Source organism: Prenolepis imparis, unplaced genomic scaffold, assembly GCF_030444845.1.
Source record: "Prenolepis imparis isolate NDT839.2.m4 unplaced genomic scaffold, iyPreImpa1.0 SCAF_9, whole genome shotgun sequence".
In the NCBI taxonomy this organism is placed as follows: Eukaryota; Metazoa; Arthropoda; class Insecta; order Hymenoptera; family Formicidae; genus Prenolepis; species Prenolepis imparis.
The window spans coordinates 15,824,664-15,834,185 of NW_028141167.1; the positions used below are offsets into that span (position 1 = coordinate 15,824,664).

The window sequence follows — 9,522 nt, forward strand, 5'->3', positions numbered from 1 at the left end:
AAGAAGAATAGTGTTTAGAACAGATAAAGAAAATTACAAAGGGTGCTTTTATTTATTCCAGCAAGGAACACAGACGGCACAGTGTGACACACTGATCTATGTTCCTTGCTGGAATAAAGTACCCTTTGTAATTTTCTTTATCTGCTCTAAACACTATTTTTTTTAATTCATAAAGTTTACATATAGCTATACATACTGTTATAATACTGTCGTCTTTCAAATAAAATACGTTTATAATTTTACCTTATCAGGAAAGATATTGTGTAAAGGAAAAATAAATACAAAAGTGTATTACTTCAATTTAGTTGTATATATTTTTATATATTATTTTATTATTACAGAATTATAAAATTTATAAAATAAAAAATATGCCTCATATGCAATATTATTCATTGTAATAATAACTGTAAATATGTAATGAACACTGTAATTTAAAATAAATTAACACTGCGGAAACTAATAAAAATTACAGTTTACAGTACCATGTAATAATGTTTAAAAAAAGAAAGACTTAGGTGGCTACGGTTAAGTATATTATTACGTGCAGTTCAATAATTCTTATCAAAGTTGTGCATCTGGAATAAATTCCATATAATGTTATATACCAAAAATGATATCCTGGTAAAAAAATTATATATTTTCAGAATTTCTCATAACAATTTTTTAGATTTCTTTTTCTGAACATTTCTAGAAAATGTGTCAATTCGTATAAAAATTCTAAAACTTTCTCAGAAAATTTAGGATTTTTGATACAAGTTGACACATATATCTTTCAGAAATGTTCAGAAAAAGAAATTTAAAAAATTGTTATAAAAAATTCTGTAAATAATTTTCACCAGGGTATGTCCTCTTTATATTTTTACATTTATCATAGCATTTAAATTATTTCAAATGTACAATAAATGCGGCATATACGAATCAACTTTTATAGCACTGAAATGTTCGAAACGTCATAATTGGAATCACTTATATACTTATAGAGGTAAAATCGTATAAGCGATCAAGTAATTAAAATTCTAATAAATAACTCACGATGATTCTCTTTTTTTTCTGCTTTCTTTTTACGATCTGATGCGTGATTCAGCCACGACTGTATGGCATCTTCCATCATCTTCATATTCGTAGATGTATGTAGAGAAGCAACAGAATCTGTTAACAGATTAAATATTATTTTACATAGAATAAATCATTTTGCAGGGAAAAAATGTACGTGAAAAAAAGCGTTGAAGTAATAACACTATAACAAATTTTTAATTATTATAATTAGTAATTATTAATTTTGGAAAATGTGTTATGTACGTACATACAAAATTGACAAAAAAGTGTACATATATATATATATATATATATATATATATATATATATATATATACACACACGCATATACATATATGTATACATATAATCATATTTAAATTGTATGAATATATTATAGTTTTTATATGACTTACTTAAAATAAGTTTTGAAATAAGTAAATCTTTAAATCGAATAGTATTTTTTTGTCCACTCCAAGAATATTGCAAAGCTAAATTGTCTGTCATTATCCTCTTCATTACTCGTCTTATGTGGTCCCCAGCATTTTTTCCGCCTTCTTGTTTTATAACAATTTTCTATATAATTAAAAAATTTATTTAGGCTTTTCTAAATAAACAATTAAATGAGAAAAACGTAAAATATAGTTTTTCAATAACATCCCAGCAAACACATTTTATAATCATATTATAACGGTTACATAACTCAGTGTAACAAAACATAACAAAATTGTAACATGTAATACTCTCATTCCTTGTAATTTCCCACTCAAAGAAGGAGTAATGTTATATAAAAAATTGTTATATATTTAATATATTTAATATTATAACAATTATATAACGTAATATTTTTGTTACATTAAGAACATAATTGTAATAAAATCAAGATATAACAGCTGTTATTTTAATTTTTTATTCCAATGTTATATAATTGTTATAATGTGTTTGCTATATATTATATAGCAATAGTAAAGAGATGGTATATAACAACTATATAATAAAGATATAACGCGTTATATTTATTTTTTACTCCAAAATGTTATATAATTGTTATAATATGTGTTTGCTGGGATTGTATTAATTATACAGATTGATACTTAATTGATGAACATTATTATTAATGTAGGATTTTTTATTAGGATGTTTAAAATAATTTATTATTTTATAGAAAATAAATTTATTAGAGATCTTGTTAAATTTACAAAAAAGAAAAGGGTCTCGGATCGAAGTCGAAATCGCTCTCTAATACTCTCGCGCAATGTTTCGCTAATCGGTCTTACTCGCACGACGGCTTTTTAACGACAACGACTTTTGTTCGTATTAAATTCGGTCTCGCCTCGCAGACGCAAACGAAAAACATACCCGGTCAAAGACAACGGACGTCGTTCGGCAACTAAAAATGTATACATAAAACAGCGCGCGCGATCAACAAAGATCCTCGTTCGGAATAATAAAGTCAGAGTCAGAACGAAAAACAATTATAATATACAAAAAAAAACGACGGGTAAATTCGAATATTAAGATATTAAATAATTCGAGAATAGAAATATCCTACATTAATGACATGTATAATATTAATATTGTATAGGTATATGTCGTTCTATCTAATCGTCGTTAATATGTTATTATGTGTTTATACTTACTAATTGTTCTTGTTTTTCTGCATCATCCACAAGTGATTTTTCTAGTGCCTCTAATTCTTCTTTTGTTTGTAGTTGTAGAAATTCAATATTTTCTTGTCTTGCATTATTTTGTTTATTAATATCTGTTGATTTCAAGATATGTAATATCATATCTAATTTTCTATTTATCTTACCTAAAAATTGCCAAAACTGATTATATATTATCTTTTAAAATTAATATAATCTTTTGTTGAAAATCAACATGAATACAAATATTTATAATTAAAAATAAATATAACTATATAAGAGTCTCTTATATAGCCATATTTATTTTTAATTATTGTTTTCAACGCGAGTCTTTACAATTATATACAAATATTTATATTACTAAAATATTTTAATATAAAAGCGTGTGTAAGTGTTTACAAATATACCTATGCAAGAACAACAATTATTCATGCATCCTAATACGTTAAATTTGTTATTAACAGTTTTTGTAGTATTTGATGTTTCCATAACTCTTCGTGATGTACCTTAAATAAATATAACTTAATATTATCATAATAATTATTAACATTTTAAAGAAATGCATACATTATTTAGAAGAATTTAATTATACAAATAATTGTGCGGATACTTTATTTAAAATAATTTGGCATTACTTGGGCCTGCTTCACAAACGTTGGGAATGTTATTTCTGTTATTGTCATCATTATTCATGTCAAATGTAATGTTCCCCGTATCTAAGATATCTAAAATTAGAAAAATATTGATATCTTATTACACTCTATTTTGTTTTTTTTCTTGCTCAATGTAATAAGCATATTTTTTAGATTGTTATATTACTATTCAGATATAAGTATTTCATTATTACAATTTAGCGTTAAAATATAAATTTTACTCAATTAATACATTTTACATCTTGTATATGTATTGTATAATTGCATAAAAATATTTTATAGATTGAAATAAATAAAAGCTTCGGTGAAAATCATACATCTTGTATATGTATTGTATAATTGCCTTAAAATATTTTATAGATTGAAATAAATAAAAGCTTCGGTGAAAATTATTTTCAGAATTTTTCATAACAATTTTTTAGATTTCTTTTTCTGAACATTTCTGAAACATGTGTCAATTTATATAGAAAAAATCTTAAAATTTTCTAAGAAAGTTTTAGAATTTTTATACGAATTGACACATTTTTCAGAAATGTTCAGAAAAAGAAATCTACAAAATTGCTATGAGAAATTCTGAAAATAATTTTACTTACTAGGGAGAGCTTACATTTGAGAAAGTTTATGTTTCAAAGTGTAAATTGGATCAGAATATATGTTTTAATTACTAATATTAACTCTTATTGTATTTTATTTTCAAAGTCAAGAGTATTTATTTTGCAATATATTTTATAAGTAATAATATGTTCCTATATCTGAATTACACAATATAACATTTCAGTGTTACCTCGGTCAGTAAGTGAAATAAATATCGCCGGCTGATCATTAGTGTGCACATCAGATGTAGGCAACACTACTGTTTGTTTTTCCAAATAGAAATCGTCATCTACAAAGATTTAAACATGATGGAACATGTACAAACATAATACAGCATAATCATTTTTTTCAATATCTTAAATTAATATTATTGCATGTGCACCTTTATCAATTGTGTTATTTTTGTTACAAGCTTTTTTTGTGACACTATTAATACATTTCGAAGTTTTGTTATCGATGACATTATCAGATGTTGATGTAAGTTGTTTTGATCTTGTTACAGCAGTCATATTTGAAGTTTTTTCTGTTATCGGATCTACAAAATACGTTAATTAGAATAAGAAAATTTATATAATAATGAAAAAGTAGTCCTAAATAATTATAATCAAGGTACATATTTCTTAAACGACCAATAATAATTATATTAAATAATACCTAAATAATTATATTATTAAATTACTATTAAATTTTTTCATATCAAAAATGATAAAAAGGCAATATTAAAACAGAGAATATATTATTATATAGTTATTATATAGTTTAATTATTATATAGTTTACTTCTCTCACCAATGCATACAAAATCTGATTCCGATGGTAATGATTGTAGTTTTGATGTATTATTAGTGTATTTAATCTTTTTTATTGGTATATCATCTGTGAATTAAGCGTACATAAAAATCATTGTGATACAAAAGATATTATAAGCAATATTTAAATAGTTACAAATTGTTTTAATACTACAAATGTAGATAAAAAATTATTGTACTTTAAATACTTGTCAATCAATTTGATAAAAATATTTAATTAATATTAAGATAAAAAAGTATTATAAATACATATTTAATAAAAAGTAATATATAAAAATAGACTTTAATAAAGATATAAAACTATTAAATAATTAAATAAATACACATGCATTTAATGCATTATAATTGTGAATATTATGTTTTACACAGTTATATATTATTTTTATAATCTTATTTGTTAAATTAAAATGTTCATTATAAAAAAACTAATGTCGATATATACGCACAAAAACACACACACACACACACACACACACACACACACACACACACACACACACACACACATACACACACACATACACACACACATATTATATATATATATATATATGTATATATATTCCTGTATAACATTACCTTCAGATTCCGAAGATTGCTCATCACTATCTGTAGTTTCCTCGTATTTCGGATTTTTTTTTTGATGTCGTTTTTGGGACAATTATTTTTTGTGTATTGCTCATACAATATTTCATCCTGGGAAGAATATCCTGTGCACTGCTTTTCGAAATTTTTGCAATTATTATAATCTTCTACCAAAAATTAAAAAAAATAATAATTTAGAAAAATTTATAAGACAAATTATGGAGAAGAATGCAGATTTTATAAAACCTTCGAGTTAAAAAACTTTTAAATTATTACTCACCAAATGGTCCAAACAAACAATCATAACTATATACTTTCCAATCAGATTTGCGCGGTATTTGTTTTTTTATCCACATTGTGATTACGGAATTCTTTTCATTAGGCCAATGGGCAATTTTTTTTTCTTTATCCAACCAGTTTTCTGGGGGGATCGTTTGAAACCAAGTTTCAACATGAACGACATAAAACATCTATAACCATTTGCACATTTTATAATATCCTTATATTATGTAGATAAAATAAATATGTAGAAGAACAGGATAATATAAGAGAAAATTTCACATTTTTATTTATATCATTATTACTAAATACTTTAATAATTATTTTGTTACAAGTTTAGTTTCACTTATAAAGTAATAAAAAAACATGAAACAATAAATAAAATATCTAATGTAAGTAAAAACATCTGAATATCTCGTATATTTATTAAGATTTAATCTTGTTAGTATTAAAGAATAAATAACGGAAATATAATGAATTTTATTCATTATCAGTATTAACTGTAACAAGTTATTTTTTTTAAAGAACAGTAACAGTAATTTATAACTCTTACAAAATAATTTTTCCAATTCTGATTATCACATATATATTATATATATATATATATATATATATATATATATATATAATTTGTATAAATATATTATTATATAAAAGCGCAATATATTATATACGTAATTTCTAATTTACTCTGCATTCATATAAATTCATATTCTCTTTCTTCTCACAATCAGTATAAAAACATTGTGTAAAATAAGACACAACACAACTTTCCACAATAGAATAGTAAATAATAAGAAATAATTGTTATAAGTAATAATATACGTTTAGAGATTCTTTTAATTCAACATAACATATAATGCTTGTTTAATTCAAATAAAAAATCAAAGTTTAAAAATGTAAAAATGGCAATATAAATGCGGAATTTTGTAACGTTATTTTTATACCTTTTCTTTTGATGTGATCAACTGTAAATCTCTCTAATATTTTATTTTCATTTTTTATCAAATGTACATCTAATTTATTAGACTCTAGTGGATAAAAGGGTACATCAGAAACTGTTACTTTGTATCCTACGCAGAAGATGTTTGAATTAAATGTTGCAATATATTTTACATTATATATACTGCCGTCTTGTAAATAGCATATATTATTTGGTGTTGTTGTACGTAAAGTAAACTTTTCAAATACTAACTCTTCATAAGAGCTATCATGACAAAACGGAATAGTCAATTTGGTCTTACTTTTATATTTTAATATTGGATACATTGTTTTTTCTACAGTCTCATTTGAAAGTGAGGTTTCCTCTGATATGCGTTTAAAAATTTGTGATAATGGTTTATCATGTTTACGTAGATATTTTTTTATCTTCTTCATTTCATTCTCGAATGGAAAACAACTAAAATTATCCAGTGGCATTTGAAATGTATCTACATCATCAGCAAGATGTATCAAATTGTGTATATTATATACGCAACTTTTTGTACCATACAAACTTTTAACATTCTGTACAAAGCACAGTAATAATTTAGAAGCATACTCTTTATTACGTACGCAGTTTAAAGGATCGCATAAAATTCTAATAGCGCAATGAAGAGCAAAATAAAAGGAGCTAAATATAAAAGAAAAAAACGAAATTCCGTAGCTTTCCATCTGTGAAATTCATTAAAGTCTGATCTCGGTTTTCTCGATATTTCGAAGGGTACGTTTTGATTTAAACATAATCACTCGTTAAGAACTATAATTACGGCTGCTAATGCGACATTTTTTGACGCCTTTTGTCCACAATAACATTAACCTTTTCGTTACTCCAAGCAAGACTAAGTGCATGTAATCGAGTGGAAAAGCACTGACCATTCCAATTCCAAGTCTTTCAAATGGGGAAATTCCAGTATGATGATAAGGATCAAGTTTATTTTTAAAACTGTGGTCAGTTCTTCGTTCACAATTACAATCTAGAAATATTACTTTATCCTCATATTCCCCTCTTACTATACAACGTTCACATCCATTATAACCAGTAGAATATTTAATGCATTTCACAAATGAACGAGCAGGAGAGTCACATATTACTGCTCGAATTCGGACAAAATAACGCTTACTATCCCATTCAAAACCTTCATCTCGCAAAATACAGTATTCATCAACGAATTCATTCAAAAATTCTTCAACAGAAGAAGGTTTTGACATGCCATGGTAGATTCCAATAATAAAAGGCTTATCTACATTGATGAATCTACCTTGAATTGGCCATAATTGCCTGTTTGTACTTTTAGAAATTGGTAGTCCATCAATATTTATGTCAATTATTATTAAATTATTGATTAAATGAGACGTGTTTCGCTTCAAATGTTTGAGCAGAACTTTTTGAAGACCTAAATAGATAAATTCTCCATCACCGCATGTTTTAATGATACATTTTCTCGGTGTATTTAGAAACGCTCGAGCATCATTTGGAATCTCTTCATTATCATGATATTTTTTATATAATTTTAATAATTATGATAAAGCATAATTAGAAATATTATTTGTAATAGCCCAGAATTGTAATTCTGATGCAAATGTTTTATTATGCTCTACAAAATTTGTTGTGTTAATTGCCTCATAATTATTATTCACTATATTTCCGATTAATTTAATTTCTTCTTGTACATCTACATTATTAGAATGATTTGAATCGGAATATTGCAGGATATCACTAATATCTGTGCATTCAGAATGTGATTGAATACACAGATTTTCCATTTCATAATTTTCAATAATTTGTTTGTTACTTGGGATGGCTATATCTATATTTGACTTCTCTTCAACATAATTTTCAAAAATAACTGATTCGTCTATATTTAGACGTAAACGTCTATTTTGTTGCCATCTCGATAATTCATTGAATGGTTTTACTCGACGTTTCATTGTGTAAATTATAATTTAAAACATATAGAATTTACTTTTTTATTTTATTTATTCTCTAGTGTGTTGCTTTTTAATTTTCGTGCAGCTTGGCTAATTTTGATAAATCTGCAATAAAAAATATATATATATGAATAAATTATGTAACATAATTATAAAAAATGTATAGAAATATAAAAGAATATAGGAAATTTTCAATAGAGATAATAATCGACAGAACATAAGCCAAAAATATATAGACACTGCAGGAGATGTCTATATGAATTTATACACATTATTCTGATCGAATTTATCGCCGCAATTTATTGGCAGACTGCTAACAAATATTACTTACTGAACAATAAAAATAAAGAATTATACACTGCATATGATTATATGCAGTGTATGATTCGAGGTTATGTAATAAAGCAACTTATAAAAATAATATTCAATTCAATCGTATATACTTACTAATTTTGTTTACAAGATTTCTGCACTTTGGAGTTAATTATAACATACATATATTGTATTTTTTGTAGACAAAAATGCACCTTTTAACACACACTGTAACACACGTTGTACGTTGTACGCAAAACAATATGAGATAAAATTACGGATATCCGCGCATGTGCGATGGAATAGCAAAGTGTACTTCTTTATAAATTCGCAAAGTATTCACAGTTCTGAGTCACAAAGTATTCATTATTATGAATTTTTTAGGAATACTTCCAAATCAACTGATTATGGTTAATTCTTCAAGAATTCTTAAGATATTCATTTCTCTAAATCCTTAAGTATTCTTTAAAATGAATTCTTTATGAACTTATATTCACCTTTGTGCTATCTGGGATAACACTTATTTAATATAGACATTCATAAAAGATTTACCTCGTGATTCAAATAAAGAAATCTATCTTTGACATTGCGTTTTCTTTCGTTTGTATATGCATGCTTTAATGTGAATGTTAAAATTTCATGAAAAAATTCTTCTGAAATTCCATTTAAATACGCAAAATTTACTATTATCATGCGATT

At 25.1% G+C, this 9,522-nt stretch overlaps 1 pseudogene across 1 annotated transcript; it reads right to left on the reverse strand.

Annotated features, from left to right (window-relative positions):
- Window positions 1-469: 469 nt before the first annotated feature.
- On the reverse strand, window positions 470-9,252 carry LOC145940734 (uncharacterized; annotated as a pseudogene). The gene is made up of 13 exons (XR_014426066.1): window positions 8,959-9,252; window positions 8,547-8,616; window positions 5,603-5,792; window positions 5,317-5,489; window positions 4,718-4,804; window positions 4,312-4,464; window positions 4,120-4,218; window positions 3,318-3,407; window positions 3,090-3,188; window positions 2,677-2,849; window positions 1,453-1,612; window positions 1,033-1,149; window positions 470-575 (listed from the first exon to the last, which is right to left on the reverse strand). The product of XR_014426066.1 is annotated as an uncharacterized LOC145940734 (transcript).
- Window positions 9,253-9,522: the final 270 nt, after the last annotated feature.